The sequence below is a fragment of the Acanthochromis polyacanthus genome, chromosome 23 (genome assembly GCF_021347895.1).
Source record: "Acanthochromis polyacanthus isolate Apoly-LR-REF ecotype Palm Island chromosome 23, KAUST_Apoly_ChrSc, whole genome shotgun sequence".
Classification (NCBI taxonomy): domain Eukaryota; kingdom Metazoa; phylum Chordata; class Actinopteri; family Pomacentridae; genus Acanthochromis; species Acanthochromis polyacanthus.
The window spans coordinates 11,052,627-11,069,336 of record NC_067135.1 but is presented as its reverse complement, the minus strand read 5'-3'; the positions used below and the strand labels follow the sequence as shown (position 1 = coordinate 11,069,336).

General features: G+C 39.1%; 1 protein-coding gene across 7 annotated transcripts in view; it reads right to left on the bottom strand.

Moving 5' to 3' along the window:
• Positions 1-9,859, bottom strand: part of LOC110962602 (adhesion G protein-coupled receptor L3-like) — a 266,798-nt gene extending 256,939 nt beyond the window's left edge. For 5 of the 7 annotated variants that reach the window (XM_051943678.1, XM_051943677.1, XM_051943679.1 and 2 more), the window contains exon 1: positions 9,166-9,855. The gene's annotated coding sequence lies outside the window, so the exon portion shown is untranslated. Of the gene's footprint in view, positions 1-9,165 lie in introns of all 7 variants that reach the window. The other 2 variants (XM_051943682.1, XM_051943683.1) reach the window with 1 other exon arrangement.
• Between the last annotated feature and the right edge of the window lie 6,851 nt (positions 9,860-16,710).

The following is a 16,710-nucleotide window of genomic DNA, read 5'->3' as shown; positions in this document are numbered from 1 at the left end:
GACTGCAAAGCCAAATAATGATTTTTGTATTTTAATTTGCACTTGAGCTCACTTGCCACTTCTTCTTCCTGCAGGAATGTGATACATACTAATGCAGCATTAAGCCCATTAAGTCTAATAGGTCTAGCATGAACTGATCCGTAATGCACAAACTCTTTCTTACTCATGAATGCGAAACACAGATGCATGCGAGTGTGACAGGAGTCTGAAAACAACACAGAACAGGCGCCGTCAATAGCTCCCGTTTCCAAACAAGAGAAGTCATTCTGTCAGCACTTTTCAAACGCCAGCTTTCAGGCAGTCAATTAAGTTCAAGGTGAGACAAAAATGTGTTGTCATTTAAACGGTTTTGCTCCATTGGGGCGGTGCATCAATCCAGTCATCTCCATTCCAGAGGTGACAAAGGGCTGGCAGGGAAGTTTATATTTGCTAGTGGATACACAGTTCTGCTGTCATTACAGCAGCCTGAGATGAAGCGGGGATAGCAGGTGCGCACATTTAGAATGCACTGTTCCCCGACAGCAAAGCCTCATAAAGACAGCGACAGGAAAAAAAAAAGACACCAAAAAAAAGAAAGAGGGGAGTACTGTCGAGGAGGCGGCTGCCCGGCTGACACAGTGGGCCCTGCCAGATCCCACCCCCAACTCCCACACTCCTAAATCCAATCCTATGCTATTGATTAGGAAAATCAATTTGGTCTAAGTCACAAGCACAGAGGGAGATGCTAAAATGCCGCAATACATTTTGAAGTCACAAGTGGAGTCAGCTTGTGATCAACTCAACGAATCCACCTCTATTACAAATATTCCCTCTGTTAATTAAGAAAAAGGGGAAGCGACCTCACATGATAGGAGGATTCATTGTGAAGCCATCCACCTGTGTGAACAGACTTTAATTATCTGCCTGCAAAAAGAAGAAAAAGCTCCTGCTCTCTGTAAATCTTATCAAGTATGAAAAGGGAAATGGTATTTTAATTTGAAAACATTCTTCCCGATATTGTAATCAACATTTCTGCGAGGCATTCATGCTTTGTGTTCCATTACAAGCTCTTTTGAACTGCAAGGCTGAAAGTATGGCAGAAAAAATGTGCTGTAATGGAATTTTTACCCAAACATATTAGTGAAAGACTGTTAATCTTTATGTGTGCCGGCATCTTTTGAATGTGTCAGGCTACAGAGCACAGACAGATAACCGAATGAGCAGAGAAGTCACTGAAACAAGGGCATAAAGAGTTACGGTGGTTCTGTGGGTAAGAAACTTCGCTTCAATTAATATTTCTTATTGGAAAATCAATTATATGGCAGTGAGGCTGGTTGATATGGCTCAAAAAATTCAATGCTAACCGTTTTCAGCATTCAAACTACTGTTTACTGTTGTCTTTATCAAAACTATACACCATATATGTGCAATATAAACCAAATTGCCATCATGAGAAAGTCTCCTGTGATGCTTGATGCCAACTGGCCAGGGATGTCATTTTGTAGGTGAGCTGAAACGCATGTTGACAGCATCACTGATTTTGTGTGCCATTAGAAAATCTGCATCCCCACTTCGAAAACTATTTTCAGAAACTTTGCACAGCAGTGTGGTTTGCTCTATGTCAAACCTCACAAAACTCTACCAACTGCATATCACTCAGCTAACATCACTAGCTTTTAGTGGCGTCATCTCATCATGTTTTGCATTTACCATTACTCTGCTTGTTTTTAACCAGGAAAGCTCATTCGAGTTTGAATTACCACAAAGAAAACGCTGGTCTCTGATTAAGGCATTTTTTTCACATTGTCTGAAAACAAAAATGTGAATTATTTTTGAGGTATTGCTCAAACTCAGGATGAAAATTCTATTTAATTGACATTCAGCAAAACAGCAGCTTGTATAGTTTAGGCGCCCAGCTGTAGGATCACTGTTCCAGTAAACTCCAGCTTGTCTTCAGCATGTGAGCTCCGGATGGAAGCTATTAACTGGCATAGAAGTCTTTGTCATGGTTCCCATTGCTAGCTAAATTCCCACAGTGCCCTCTGCTTGCCAACACGGAACTGTCAGCAGTCTGAGCAACTGCCTCCTGAAGTTGCTGCAATGCTAATCACAATTGGTTTGCAGTTTTCTATCTCATCAAAGATGAAGAGGTTTATCTGTTAACACAAGTAGGTACTAAAGCTTATATGTTGCACATTTTCTGACATGAATGTCCGCCATCTTCTGCCAATTAATCAATCAATCATGACTATCCCTGGACGTAACTACAAGAGACCCAAAATAGTAACAAAAAAGTGTATAAAGCAGCTGCAAAGAGGCAACTTTAAAGAGACAGAACAATCACACAGACAAATGACTTAATGTCATTCTCAGCCCTCTATTTTTTGCTCTCACTTCATATACACTCAATTTACACACATTGCAATAACCAATAGTTTTGACAGAAAAATAAATTCTATATCAAACCTTGGCCTATTTTATGACTTTATCGGCTCCAAACATGAACTTAAGGGACCATTTGTCATTATCCCAGTAAGACTATTTCTGTTATTTACTGCATTATTATTACTTGAAGTTGCTCTTTTCTATTAATGGTTAAACAGGAGGTGCAACGTTGCTCTGCGCCAACCTGCGCCTGATATTTGCAGATAGAGCAGCCACTGAACAAGGAAGCTATCTTCATTTCTTTTTGCTGGCCAATTAGTGGTCAGATCAGGAGGTCCCAATGGTTTAGGGAGGCGTAAATACTAACCGTCATTTCCATTCATTTGTATGCGGCTGCAGGTGCACTACCTTATTATGTATTCAAGCCCAAACCTGCCTCCCAAACAGGCCATAAATTAACTTCTTTTAGAGCTTCGGTCTCAGAGAAGCATTGCATCTTTGTTTGAATCCTCTTCACTGGCCTAAAGTTAACGAGGAAAAAAGCCTCCAGAAACAAAAGAAAGCTATCAATATTGTGGCAAAAAAGAAAAAAAAAAACTTTGTGGTCATACTGTAAAATGCACATAGACAAATGTATCAGATTTTACACAGTAATAAAGGGTTTGATGTACTGCGGCTTGGTCAGGCTTTGTCAGTTTGATAGCCTTTGGATACCTTTTAACACCACCAACAGGGTCGTAAGAGTGGCTTGGCTTGCTTTAAATGCTAAGTTGACATTTTTGGGTCCATATCTGCACTCCAGCTCAGAATGTCCCCTTTTTTACTTCATTTTCTATGGGCCAGTTGTGGGGCAAGGGTTAACAATGTTGTGCAACCAACTGCGTTTTTGGAATACAGATATAATCGGCAATAATGACAGCGCTGATTTAATCATGTTAAGGGGCAACTGATTGGATCACTATATTGCTCCCTGGTTGTGCTGCAGTAGCCTTTATCTGCAAGCATCACTGCTGCAATACAAAAATAGCATCTCCGCTCAAATGCATTCTGCATTTATATTTGCAGAAGCTAGTTAAGGCTCCACGTCCCCTTGTCATGAAGTCTTTGTACTGCTGCCTGCAGAAGTTGTTGAGTGCTAAAATGTGCCTGCTAAGTGTTTTGACCCCCCTAGGGACAACTTAACTAAGAGTCAAATTAAGGGTAGAGGGGTGGCTTGCAGATAATTAAAGCTGCAGTTGAAAGCATAAGATTTTTTTTTTTTTTTTTTTACAGCACACTGACATCAGTTGTGGTAATGTATACACTTGAGCTTGACAACGAAGCAGCCTTGCAGGCCTTTATTAAAATTAAATGCATAAATTAATGTGACATGCCGGAGCAATTCAAAATTCTGATAAATGCAACAACAGAAAAATGGGACTGAAGCCTCAGCAGATTTCATGGACAACCAATGATCTTCCTCCAACTTTTGCACAATTTAACATCCTATTCCTGCTCACTGTCAGGATTGCAAGAGAAATATTTCCCTGACCTCAAATAGCCCTGCAGTAATCGAGTATTCTACAGGTTATTCCATCGAATAATCCGGTTTTGTACAATGAGCAAAAATATTGTTGTGTTTCAAAAGAAATTACAGGTTTTATTGCTTGAATTGCAGATCCTTATACCTTAACTGAGCCCTATATATAGAATGCAGGCAGGATAGCAGCACTTTGGGTTAAGTTACAGGAGAAACACAGTCTGATCAGCAGAATGTCAAGCTGCCAAAATATCCTCCACGGCTACTTTGAGGCCATCCGGCGAGGAAACAAAAGAATGACACGACAACTGTGACAAACTACCTGACGGTGGCACTTAGCTAGTTAGACACACGGACTTTCTATCAAAGCTGGATGTAGTCCACCTATTGGTTTGCAGACTACTGCTTTGAAACCTCAAGTTTGGCATTTATCTCTTTTAAAACCAGATGCAACAAGTGAAGCGTGGATCTTACTTACAACTCAAAGCCTAAGAATTTAGAGATTCAAGAGCATTCTGTTTAGAAGGAGACTTGAAATTAGCAACTGAGGACATACATTCAGCAGGAAAATGCTTTCAAAGGTAACAGATCCATTGAGAAATCAAGGTTGTTTTTTTCATAATCTTCTATACATTCAGACCTCTTTGAAGCCACTTCCAACTTTTCAGACCTGGAGGCTATGTCCATCTTTTATATACAGTCTATGGTTAGAGAGTGAGTCGATCGTGTCAAACCGGAGTAAAAGAAACTCAAGGAAAACAAGTTAAAAAGGAGTGTCATGTACATTTGACCTGTATTTATATTATTCAGCTTTGGTTAGTGTGATAGTTGACAAAATCTGAAGGCTCCTGTGCTTGAGTTTGCACTTTTTTTTCATCTTCATTTCTTTACCAAATGCCAAGGCACACAATTTTTTAAGTGTTGACATATAGTAGTATGTAGTAGCCTGTAGTAGACTAGTTTCATTTTCTTGTTTTTCAGCATGAGATGATTCCAAAATTTGGACAATTTGTGGTTTTCTCTGAAATCTGTGCAGATGTATACAATCATCACTGTAAATTCTTTGCTTAGAGCTTTCCACACTAACCTCAAACTATCCTCAACACTTGCACACACAAACAGTCCGAAATTCCCCAGAAATTGCTCTGCGATTCAAAGATGGTCATCAATATCCCCTTTTGCCACAGAGAAAAGCAGTTGGGAATTAGTCCCAATCATGACTTAGATAAGCAATGGTGTATTGGTGGGGAAAAACACAGTTGGGTTGATGAAACGAGAAATGAAGAGACGGCATTGATTTTCTTTACTGTTCAACTGGAATCACTGTTTTTCAAACTCTTGATATTATAAGAGCAGCAGAATGACAAATACCAGCAAGCACTTGCAGTGTTGTCAAGAAAACCCTCACTGCGCTTTGACAAATACACAAAAGACAGCTCTGCTCAACCTGTGCTGTTGACCTTTTAACATATACATCGATACGTCTCGCTACATATTGTATCTACAGAAGAATAGCCTACATTAACAGGCATCTGTCCTGGTGGCATCTGCTGTTGTCTGACTTTCACACACAACATGCTCTCAAACATTGAGGTCACTGTCTGCAGAGCTACACGGAATCAAAAAACTAATTGTCTGTTCTTTCCATCAAGCACCAGCTGAAGTCTCCATCTCAACTCTAACCCCATTTCCTGCAATTTAGTGTTCGGTGGGGGGGGAGTTGTGAAAGCTCGTGTCAAAACCTTTGTGTCCAGGCTCTTTATAAGACAGGACAGCTAAAGTGTTGAGAGGCGTAGACCTTTAAGACCTTTTTCTCAGACGTGCGCTTTCTCGTTCTCTCTTTTTTTTTGTATTTTTGGCTTTTGCTTTTCTTCTTGTGTGACATTCCTGCCAGAAAAAGGGCCCCAGCAGACTGACCTGTCTCACTCCTAGCAGCATGATAGCTCCAGTCTTGGGGACCTTAGAAAAATTGCAGGCCTCAGTGTAGCAGTGGGTGAAATTTAGCCCACAGGAATGTGAATACGGTACAGTAGGTGGCCTGCTTTATCAGTTTTCAACATTATGAAACTATATAATCCTAAACACTCTACCTGTTATTGAAGCCTCACGGGGGAAAAAAAGAAATCAGCCGACAAATAGAAATTCTCTGAAGACGATTGCGTGATGCTTAGCATGTCAGCATCCAGCCGTAGGGATAAACAATCATTCAGCTGCAAAATAAGTTCTAAAATCCATCACTTAGACAGCCTGTGTGAGGATTTGGAATGCTTTTCCTCTGTAGTGCCCTTATTTTCTTACTTGTCAAGGATCTCACGCAGTCTTGCCTATGATAAGTTGAAAAAAAAGAAAGTAATCTTTCAAGAAGAGTCATGTCATGTACAGGAAGACTTAACACAAAGGCTTCCGTGTAAGAATATGCAGTATGAATGCTGAAAACCATGGCCTTAAAGTGTAGTAAGATCAAGCCAAGATAATCCTCATTAGATTATCTTATATTTCCTAATTAATATATTCAATTGATTATCTTTAAGTATAAAAGTGTGACAAAGTCTCAAAATGAAGCCTTTAAATGTCGTATTTTGCCAGATCAAACCACAAAAATGCTTAATTTACCTTCAAAAATGACTCAAATTTATCAGTTAATAAATTTTTCATTAAATTACAAACTGATTAATCAATAATCATGAGCTTCAGTTCAAGCTAATAGGAGAAGGAGGGTTATAACTGTATGTTGCAGACTCCATGTATGAAATATGCTACTGACTGGTAGCCATGGGGACCATCAATTTTTCCTAAAATTGATCAACTTGCCACAATCTTAGCTAACTCTGGAGCAATTTCTCCAAAATAAATTGAGTTGTACTGTTGCACCTTGCTGTTGCCACTTCTTTAAACCAATTTTCTGTGACCTTAATGATCAAAAGCGCTAATAAATGACTTCCATTGTTGCTGCTAATGTACCCAAGTGGCAAGAGAGGGGCATGAAAAAGAGAACTACAAACCACTGCAAAGCCTCTGATCCCTGGAGACATGATTGCACATTTCAAAAGAGCGAAAATATAAACCTGACATGAAAAAAAAGTACATGAAGTGCATGACCTTGAGCATTATATTCAGGCATACAGCAGTGCTACAAATCACTACAGATCAGTTAGATAAAGGCATAAAAAGGTATTCATTTCTCAGTGACTCTGCTACACTGCTTTTCAAATCAGGGCTGATTAGTGGAGTATTTTGAGGCTGTGAGAGCTGGTTTGTGCAGGATTTATCTTTACAGTCTTAATTTAAAACTCCAAAACGTGCAGCTCATTTATGTCGTTCTTCTCCCATGCATCACGAAAATCTCTGCACAATATCTCAGATTCAAGCAGGAGCATGTGCATAACTTTTCCAAACGGCAATCTTTGAAGAATGCATTTCCAAATTGATGCGCCAGTAAGAGCCTGCACTGTACACAATGCGAGCCATGAAGCTGCACCCTACAGAAGCTAACCTAATGAAGAAAATTGGAGAGCCTGTGTCTCTATTCATACAGCAACGACAAATTGGATTCCTCCTGACTTGCAATTGTGTCCAAAAAGAGCAAAAATCAAATCAAATAAATGGGGCTGCCAATGGAAGGAGATTCACTTGCTGAAAAAAAAACTACACATCATCGGCGGAGAGAAAAAGAAAAGGCAACATCACAGGGATCCAACAATGCTTTCCAGTAATACAATGCAAGGGGAAGAAATACAGTATGTTCCATAACATAGTGCAGGACTTCACTTAAAGAAGGATATGATGGAATATGTCACATTACAGACAGAAAGATGCTCGAAGAAGTCACTCATGTGGCCTCTAATGAGTTCAGTAAAGGTTGAGGGCTCTGATCATGCCCAAGAGAAGACATTTAAGGAGTATTTAAGAGGTTTAATGGCTGTTTTCGTGTTTTTTCCCCAACCTGTCTGTGTGTCTCCACCCAAGATAACCAATCTGATCAATCTATTGAAAAAGCAGCTGAAATTCAGCAAACTATCTCGCTGCAACACAGCATTTTATTTCCATACAGCTCCAGCACCAGATGCTCAGTTCAACTGCTGCTATATTAAATATAACCCAGATTATAGTCCACAAGGAGCAGCATTTAGCTGAAACTAAACGGATGAGACGAAACAAAGTGCAGGTTGACAGAACGGTTTAGTCAGAAAGCTTTGCATGTCCCCTTGAGTTTTCAGTGTGGACGAGGGAGTCAAGGTTTTTGTTTTTTAAACTGTGTGTGTGTCATCTGCTTGAGGGCAATCCCACCAATGCAGATTATATGACAGATGGCACTGCAGTCCTGGATGTAATGAATGTAATTGTCAGAAAAAGGATACAACCAACAACACTGTGAATGATAAGGGGGCACCAGAGGAGGCCAAACCCTGACTGAAGCTCACAGCTGTTATAGGATAAAACAAAAGGAAAAAAACCCACACAACAAACTGAAATGATGCTACAACGAACTTCAGATCTGATTCTGAAATACAGCTTCCACAAACCCCGTCTCTCAGCAGACTCCTCTCCTTTAGCTCTGCTTTATGTGTGCATCAAATAATGATACACCTTTTGCAGTATTTATGCTTTTTCTTGGACTGCAATGGAAATTCTGTGACACTTTGGAAACGTGCGAACAAAGAAACTGTCGGCAAGTGAAATATAGATGAAAAATCTACATCACCTATACCTCTAAAATCAACACGGTCTCACGGGGATTCGTGAAACTGTTACGTAAATTTTTTGCTAAAATGCATATATTAACAGAGCCTGGAGAGTATGAAGAAGAAAAATCAGATCCCCACAACAGCGTGGATCCTCACACAACACTGGGCCTTTACTGCTGCATCCCAAATTCCTCGTTTAAAAAATTACACGAAAAGACAGAAATAAAAAAATAAAACTTCCTTTTACAGGTTTGCATCCAAAAGTCCAACTTTATCTCCCTTAAAGCCATTTTGGAGCACATTTTCGAATGATAAAAACTCAGAAATTAGACTAAAATGCGATTTTTTTTAAAATTAATTTTGTACACCACTATGTTGCGCGTTCATAGCTGCACCTGAAAGCAATGACAGCCCCGGTTCAAGTAATTAAGAGTGGCCAAGATTTGGCATTACAGAGCGCATCTCCACCGCTGCAGGGATTCATTCATGGGCTTTATTATCGCCCCCTGAGCTGAATCTGCAGATAAGAGTGCGCACAAAACACACAGGCATATGCGCTTTCCCCCCCTCTCTCCAGTGCAGGAACGTCACACTTACCGCGTATTTAGAAAATGACCGGTGAATATGAGGGGATCCAAAGTAAATTTCTCTCGGAACTGTCTCTCAGGTCGTCGGGTAAGCCGTTCCTTACGCACCGGGGAGGTGAGGAATTGGGACTTGATAGGAGGTCGAGGAGAGAGAACCACGAATCCAAAGTGCTCCGATGAATATCCTGGTTTTAAAATAAAATAAGAAAAAAATAAATAAATGAAAAAAATCGCCTTTATGCTGCTGTGGCTCCACAATCCGGTGATGATCTCGGGAGAAACGCTTGTATCCACTGGTACTGTCCCCCCCGGGTTTTTTACATCCCTTTATGGCACAAGGCGTCCTTCTTTGCGGGGGCTACATCACGTCCCATGAAGCTGGAAAGAGCACGAAAGAAGAAGAAGGAACAAAATGCCAGCAGCCCTTCGCCACACGAAAAAAAAACAAAAAAAACAAAAACAGAGTATCCAGAACAATTTGAGGGGAAAACGAGACGCGGTGGTGGTGAGAATCTGGTAAGAAAAGCTCCGCAGGGGGATAAAAAAATCTAAGTTGTTTGGGTCCCCAGAAGAAGAAAAAAGAGACTGAGCTGTGTGCGACTATGACAAACCAATTGTGCGCACTGGCTGGGAGTAATTCTGTATGGAGACCAAGAGGTTTGGAGAGCCAGTGAAAGGTGAGAGGAAAAACTCGGATGTGGATTGCCGCTCTCGCAGTATACTCGGGCTCCACCTAGCAGCAAACTCGAGATAACAGGCTCCAAAGCAAAGCCCTTCCTCTCTACCTCCAGGAGATCTGTCCTGAGTCTGGCAGGGAAGGAGACCTATGTTATATTCTGTCTGTGGGCCCGAGACTGCAATATTGATGCGCTAAGAGCCAGAGCTTCTCCAAAGCACTAACTAGTACAAGAGCTGATCAAACACATGAGAGGTGAAGATTTTAGCTGATGACAATAAAAATAAAATGCAGACAAAATGGCATATAAAATCAGATATGTGTGCAAATGCTAAAAGCAAATCCAAACTGCATGCTCTGTGTGGGTTTTTTCCATACAGCCTGTCCGCAAAGAAGAGGTCAGGGTCATCTTTCCTGCATGAAGTCCATTATTTATCAGATGGCTGAAGGCTGCCCAAGCTCCATGTTTTTGTCCCACCACATCTACACTCTAAAAACAGATTTCTTTAAAAAAGATCTAATTTATGGATTTAGGTGAGCATTTTTAAGTAACAAACACTGTTGTGATGATGTCTTGCATTGACCTTATCTAATATTGCTGCATCAACTTCATATTGCGTCAAATTTCAACACAAATTTCTGTGTTTATCAAACTAAAACTAAATTGAGTTCGATTAAATTGGCATGATAGCTTAATTTTAATGTTATGTGTACATAATGCTATGGGTTTGAGAACCTATAGGCCTGGCTAATATGATACAAAGATCATTTCAATGCAAGTATGATTTCTTTTACAAATAACTGATAGTAAAGCAATGAATTTGAGAATATTGTTAATTAGAACAAAGCCTTATTTGGTGGCCAAATTTGACAACTGCACCCCAAAACTGATGGAGCTCCTGGAGAATCGATTTGAAACAACTTATGTTTTTTAATTGTCAACTGTTTATTTTAAGGTAGTCATAACTGAAAAAGATTGATGTGAACTATTGCATGAACTTATTTTTGTTGAGTCCAAACACTATTTTGAGTGTACAAATAATGCTTAAAATTCAACAACAAAAACTAAAATGCAACAGTTGAATCAATCTTGTTGCGCCAAAACAACTTTTCAATAAACTATGTTCAACCAACAAAGTACTTTGAGTTAGAAGAATTGGGTTTTTCTTCTATAGTCAGATGCATTTTTAATTTCAACTTAATTAGCGATTGTTGGCATAGCTTGACTATTCAGAAAAATGAAGCTGTTCCAAATGTTTCAGTCACTTCCAGATTATTTCAAAGTGATTTTTATATGCTATGAACCTAATTACTTTAATTATAAACACAAGTTTTTAAGCTAAATTGTCACACTATAAACCCAACTGATCAGCATAACGTTTGAACTTTAAAGGTTCATCTTAATCAATACATTTGATTTTTTTTTATCTTGCAACTATGCATTTAACTACTTTGTGGTCAGTGTATTTCATGTAATTCTGTCTGCATTTTAATATCAAAATTATAGTCCGAGTTAAATATGGCTTCAGAAACCTACAACAAACTTTGGGAGATTTAAGGATCTAAAATAAAAACCACTAAAATCCATGAACTCTTGTGGTGACCGTTGAGTGCTGCACCACATCTTCAGCCACAACTCACCCTCTCAGTGCTCCAATAGCCAATTAATCACTTTAATAATCCTAATTGCAATCAAAAAATAAGTAATCATCCAATCACTCACACAGTGATTCACTAATGAGCCCCTGCAAACGCTGAACTGGTACAGCACTGCTTTTTTTGCACTTGTTTCCTGTCTAGGGGGAAACACCTTCTACGCCTGAGCGTCGCCAATGAGAAATAACTGGATGCTTGCATTTGAAAAGACGTGGCGTTATCTCTCCCTGGCACTGCTTTCCATGCAACCCCCCGATGCAAATGAATTTCTCCAGGTAGAGCACTGACCAAAGCCGAATGCCATTACACTCGCATAAACCAGGAAGCTTCAAAGCAACCCCTTAAGTGCCATGCGGTACACTGCTGCTGTCTCGGCTGCATAAACAAGAAGCACAAAATACCAGTCAGCACATTAGCAGCAACACCAATACTACAGCAGTACTGGAGATGCAGTTGGACTAATAGAACACAAGTCAAATTCAAATCAGCTTCTGAATAATACACTCTTCATGATTTAAGGATAAACTGATTTTGCCCCTGCAATGAAATGGAACATTTCAAAAGCATGGAAATGAAGACAAGTTCCTCTGTAGCTTTATAGCAGAATAACAACACCACTAAAGTGATAAGAACTGTTCCTGAATATAAAAAGTCAAATAAAGTTTCAAATAAAAAATTCAACTCATTCATCTTTGCCTGATTTAGGAGCTCTTATTCAAAGTTGTTCGACTAAGAAGTTCTGATCAGGCAGCAGCTTAATGACGATGAACAGCTATATCTGACGAATCAGACATGTCAGATTATGAGCTAATAAAATAATTTAAATAACACTTTTTATTCTATTATTCCACTCTGTGATTTATAGCATGTGGATCAGCACAGGGATTTGTACCTTACTTCATGCTGAAAGAGATTCCTTCATGCTAATTCTACTCTGACGGTCCTCAAGACAGAGATAATGTTACTGCTATCACATAAAAACCCTTCATTTAAACCAAACCATCCTTCGGGGAATTTTTAAAGAAAGACATATAATTTCACATGCCTCTAATAAATTGCCAAATTAGAATGGATTCAGTTTTGAAAGTGAAATGTTTCTACTAAATCAAATTCAACTTCCACATGCACATGCACATCAACGTTCAAACAGCAACAGTGAACAGTGAATACCATGAACAGGAAGGAAACCTATTTCATTACAAAATCCTAAATCAGAGGAGAGCAGAGCAATGCAAATTTTTACATAAGGTGGGTCATAAACTGATTTACAACGTTAAAGCTGCTGTGATCAATATTTTCATATTGAGAACAGATCACATGCTTGTATATGCAAAGGGGTCGCCTGTAGGAGTGAATCACAACTAAACTCAGAGCTATGACGCATGTTTGTGCATTCTGTTCTGGTTTTACTTGAACATTTACTGTTTTGACGGCTGTTTTTGTTAAAAACTTGATATTTTACTTAACCCTTTAGCATTAGTCTGAGCACTTTTGACTCACATTAGAAATCACAACCTAAGAGTAGCAACTTGAGTCTTTCTGAGTGCTGTGGAAGACATAATTTGCATCAATCTCTCCCTAAAGCTGCATATTAGTGCAATAAATATTCTATATTGCATTTCAGACGTGCACTTTTGACATCCTTTGAGTTCTGTGAAACAATATTGAGAAGACTCTTTTCAAATTTCAGCTCCAGTATTGGCCCAAAAACACCTAAGAGTGCACAAGACCCAGAGTATGAATGCCAAAATCATAAAACGCCTTTCCCCATTCACTTTGCCCTACAATTTTACACCTATTACACATTTATGTTCATCAAATGAAGTTTTACTGTGATGAACCGGTCAGATTAAAGAGGCTCATCAACAAAAAACAAAAACAAAAAACAGTAATTCAAGGTTTGACAAAACACTAACAGGAGCTTAAACTGCCTCCAGTTGTTTGTAGGAGTCTTTAAATTAATGAAATACTTGCATCGTTGGACAGCAACAGGGTTCATATGAAGGCTTCCAAAGTAATAGAGTTGCATCTATTTACTTCAAGAACAACAGAAGTAACTTCATTGATCACGTTTAATTATTATTTATCTTTGACATGGAGACAGGATCTATCAAAAGTTACATTTGTTTCTTACACAGAGGTCGTCTTCAGGTTGAGTCCTGAACTCCATCAAAGCTTTTGGGATATTTTCATTTTACTTTAGTAAAGTAGCAGATACATAATCATCACACATGGACAGAATTTTTAGTATTTAGGGCAATATTTAGCGTATTAGTTGCTTGGAGAGTTTGAAAAGCTTGCTATTATTTTAGGTTTGTTTTTCTGGGGGGGTTTTTATTCATTAAACATCAATTGATATATGCTATGTTCCAGTGTTACATGTATAAAGAACATTACGCGCACAAGCAAAAAGTGACATCCGTCTGAATGACAGAAAGCCATCACTGAATAGATTTAGACAGTCAGAAATGTTAAAACATCCCATGTCTGAAAAGAGCTGATGTTTTATGCACAAAGTAAAGAGAAGAAAGTTAGATCAGGAGGTATTTCACTTCAAAAACCTAGTGTTACCCATTTCAAAAAAGAAACTGAATAAAAAAAAAATAACTGACAAATCTCTGTACAGCAGTTTGAAAACATTATGCTCTTTTTTTGTTTGTTGCATTTTCATAATTGGATTTATGCCACAAGCCAAAAACTACCAAATGGCAATGTGTAAAATATGCAGAGAAAAGGCTGATAGAGGGGCGAACATAGTTTCTGCACTGGCTCATTTCAGCGCCCATTTCCTTGTAAACACCAACATTTCAGTGTCATGACAATATGTATAATTGCATGTAGCAACGCGCTAATGCTAAATATCCAGCTGCCAACAGATTTACTAAATACAGAGAGTTAAGCACCTGAGACGCAGTCATAATTGAACACCATAAAGTGATGCATGGCACTATAAAACCTCTGTACAGCTACTCGCCGTGCTGTTCTAAGAAACTCCTGCCAAATACGGAGCTGTTCGGGAAAATTAAGGCTTATGGGGACAGTTGTGTGCAGAGTGAATCCAATAATGTAGGAGCCATTTCCCCCTGTTTATCCATGCTAGCACGCCTCAGAATTATCATCTCCACTGTGCTGACACTTACATATGCAGGAGCGCTCAGACAGCCAGGCTCTTTTGCTCAGCTGTTTGTGGGGAAGTGTGTGTAGATGTGTACGACGAGAAGGTATGAGAAAAACAGATTGGTGGTGTTAGAACTCAAGGCATACATATTAGACAGTTAGCTAGGGCTAAATATAAGTTTATCGTATTGAGTTAAGCCCTAAAACTATACATATGCATGCCAAATTTAGATTTAGAGTGAATTTTTATTTGATCAATCGGTTTTTTTCTGGCTGGAAATGATACAAATAAGTGACTAAAGATGGTACAATAATAGTTAGACAACAAGTGTTAGAGAAGTTCATGATAAACTGAACTGAAAATGCCATGTCCAAACCCTGTTCTACAACATCTACTGTACTATAAATTTAGAGAAGCTGAAGCTGCAGTTTAATAGTCAGTAGCCAAACCTCAGAGCTGTGTGACCAGCTTAAGATTGACTGAAGAGAGGGAATGCTTTGAAGCCATATCCAAATGTTTTCCGAGTGCAACACAAAAATCTTAAAGGTCATGGCAGGACGCCAAAAGTAACCCCTGTACTGACCACAAAGCTGGTGCAAAAGGCCAAAAACAATTTGAAGTCACAGTCAAGGCCATACTAAGGAATCTGAGCAATTTTGGTATCTGCATCTCAAGACTGACACTCCAACGGACACTGCACAAGAAGGATTCCATGGATGCCGACCAAGGAGGACTCCACATCTGTAAGACAGGCACTGAAAAGCTAACTTGGGCGACGATGAATGGTTTTGTTCATCAATTATGTGGTTAGATGAGGCAAAAATGTAGTTGTCTGGAAAGTACAAAGTAGAAAATAAGGTTCTCCTGATGCATCTTCAAGCTAAAAGCAGCTGGAGCGGGTGATTCTCAGCTCGACGGCAGCTAATATTCAGGAGCACACTGCCAAATTAGTAGCTTTTAATCATTTAAACAGAAAAAATGTTCAGCACTACTGTGTCTACTTACAATTATCATTGGATAGTTAAAGAGGGAATCTGCTGGATGATGAATCCAAAGGTGGAAATCGCCACAGTCTGTGCCAGAAACAAAGGAAAACAGACCATTCTTAAGGAAACAGAGATACAGGTACAATAAAATACAAGAAAATCTCACATCTTTCAAAGGTGACAAACCAGAGGAAAGATAACAAATCAGTCAGTTCTTTTATATCAAAGGGAAATGTTATGTAAGAGCTAGAACAAACATTTCTTGAAGTTTAAGAAAGAAAGGAAAAACGGGAAGTACTAAACCCCAAGAACCCAATCCCCATGGTTAAGAATGAGTCACTGGGGGTGATTATAAGGCAATGAAGGAGGGAATCTTGTCAAAGTAAAGGAAGCATCAAGAGAAAAGAGGACTAAATTAAGATTAAGGTGGAAAACATCCGGCAGCCTGCAGAAAAACATCTCCTTGGGCATCACTGGACTTTCCATTAAGACAACGACCAGAAAATGCAGCCAGAGTGGTGAAGAAATGGCTGAAAGGAAGCAATGTTAACAGTTTGGAGCTTGGACCTGAATCCCATCAAGAATCTGCGTGGGGAAAATCCCCATGGAGACATGAAAAAGCTAATTTGCAATTACAGGAATTGTTTTATTGACTGTGTCAATGAAAGACTTATTAGTTCAAATTAAAATTTGCCATAAGAAGCCTATTGGTCAAAAAGAAACTCCCTATAAATCAAAATCTGGTTTGGGGAGGTTAGGGATAACATGTAAGTGAAATGTTCCTCATGAGAATGTAGAACCAAGACTCTTTCCATCAGCGTGTCCTCCAAATAAAGAGAGAAAAATGTGTCAGTCATTGCCTTCCAAAACGAGCATTCTTAGATCTGACACTTTCTTTTCAGTGTCATCCAAAACCAACACATGACTGTTATAAATGTGATTCATAGTGCTTTCTGAGCTGCTACAGAGGAAGAAGTGACAAATTAAAATGCTTACTCTGAAGCAACAAGAGCACTTCTGCACAGTTCAGCAGTTAAGTTTTTGTTTTCTTTTTTGGGCTTCAACAGCCTTAATTGGCCTGACGTGACCCGTATCTTATAGTGGCAAATGTTAGCAAAC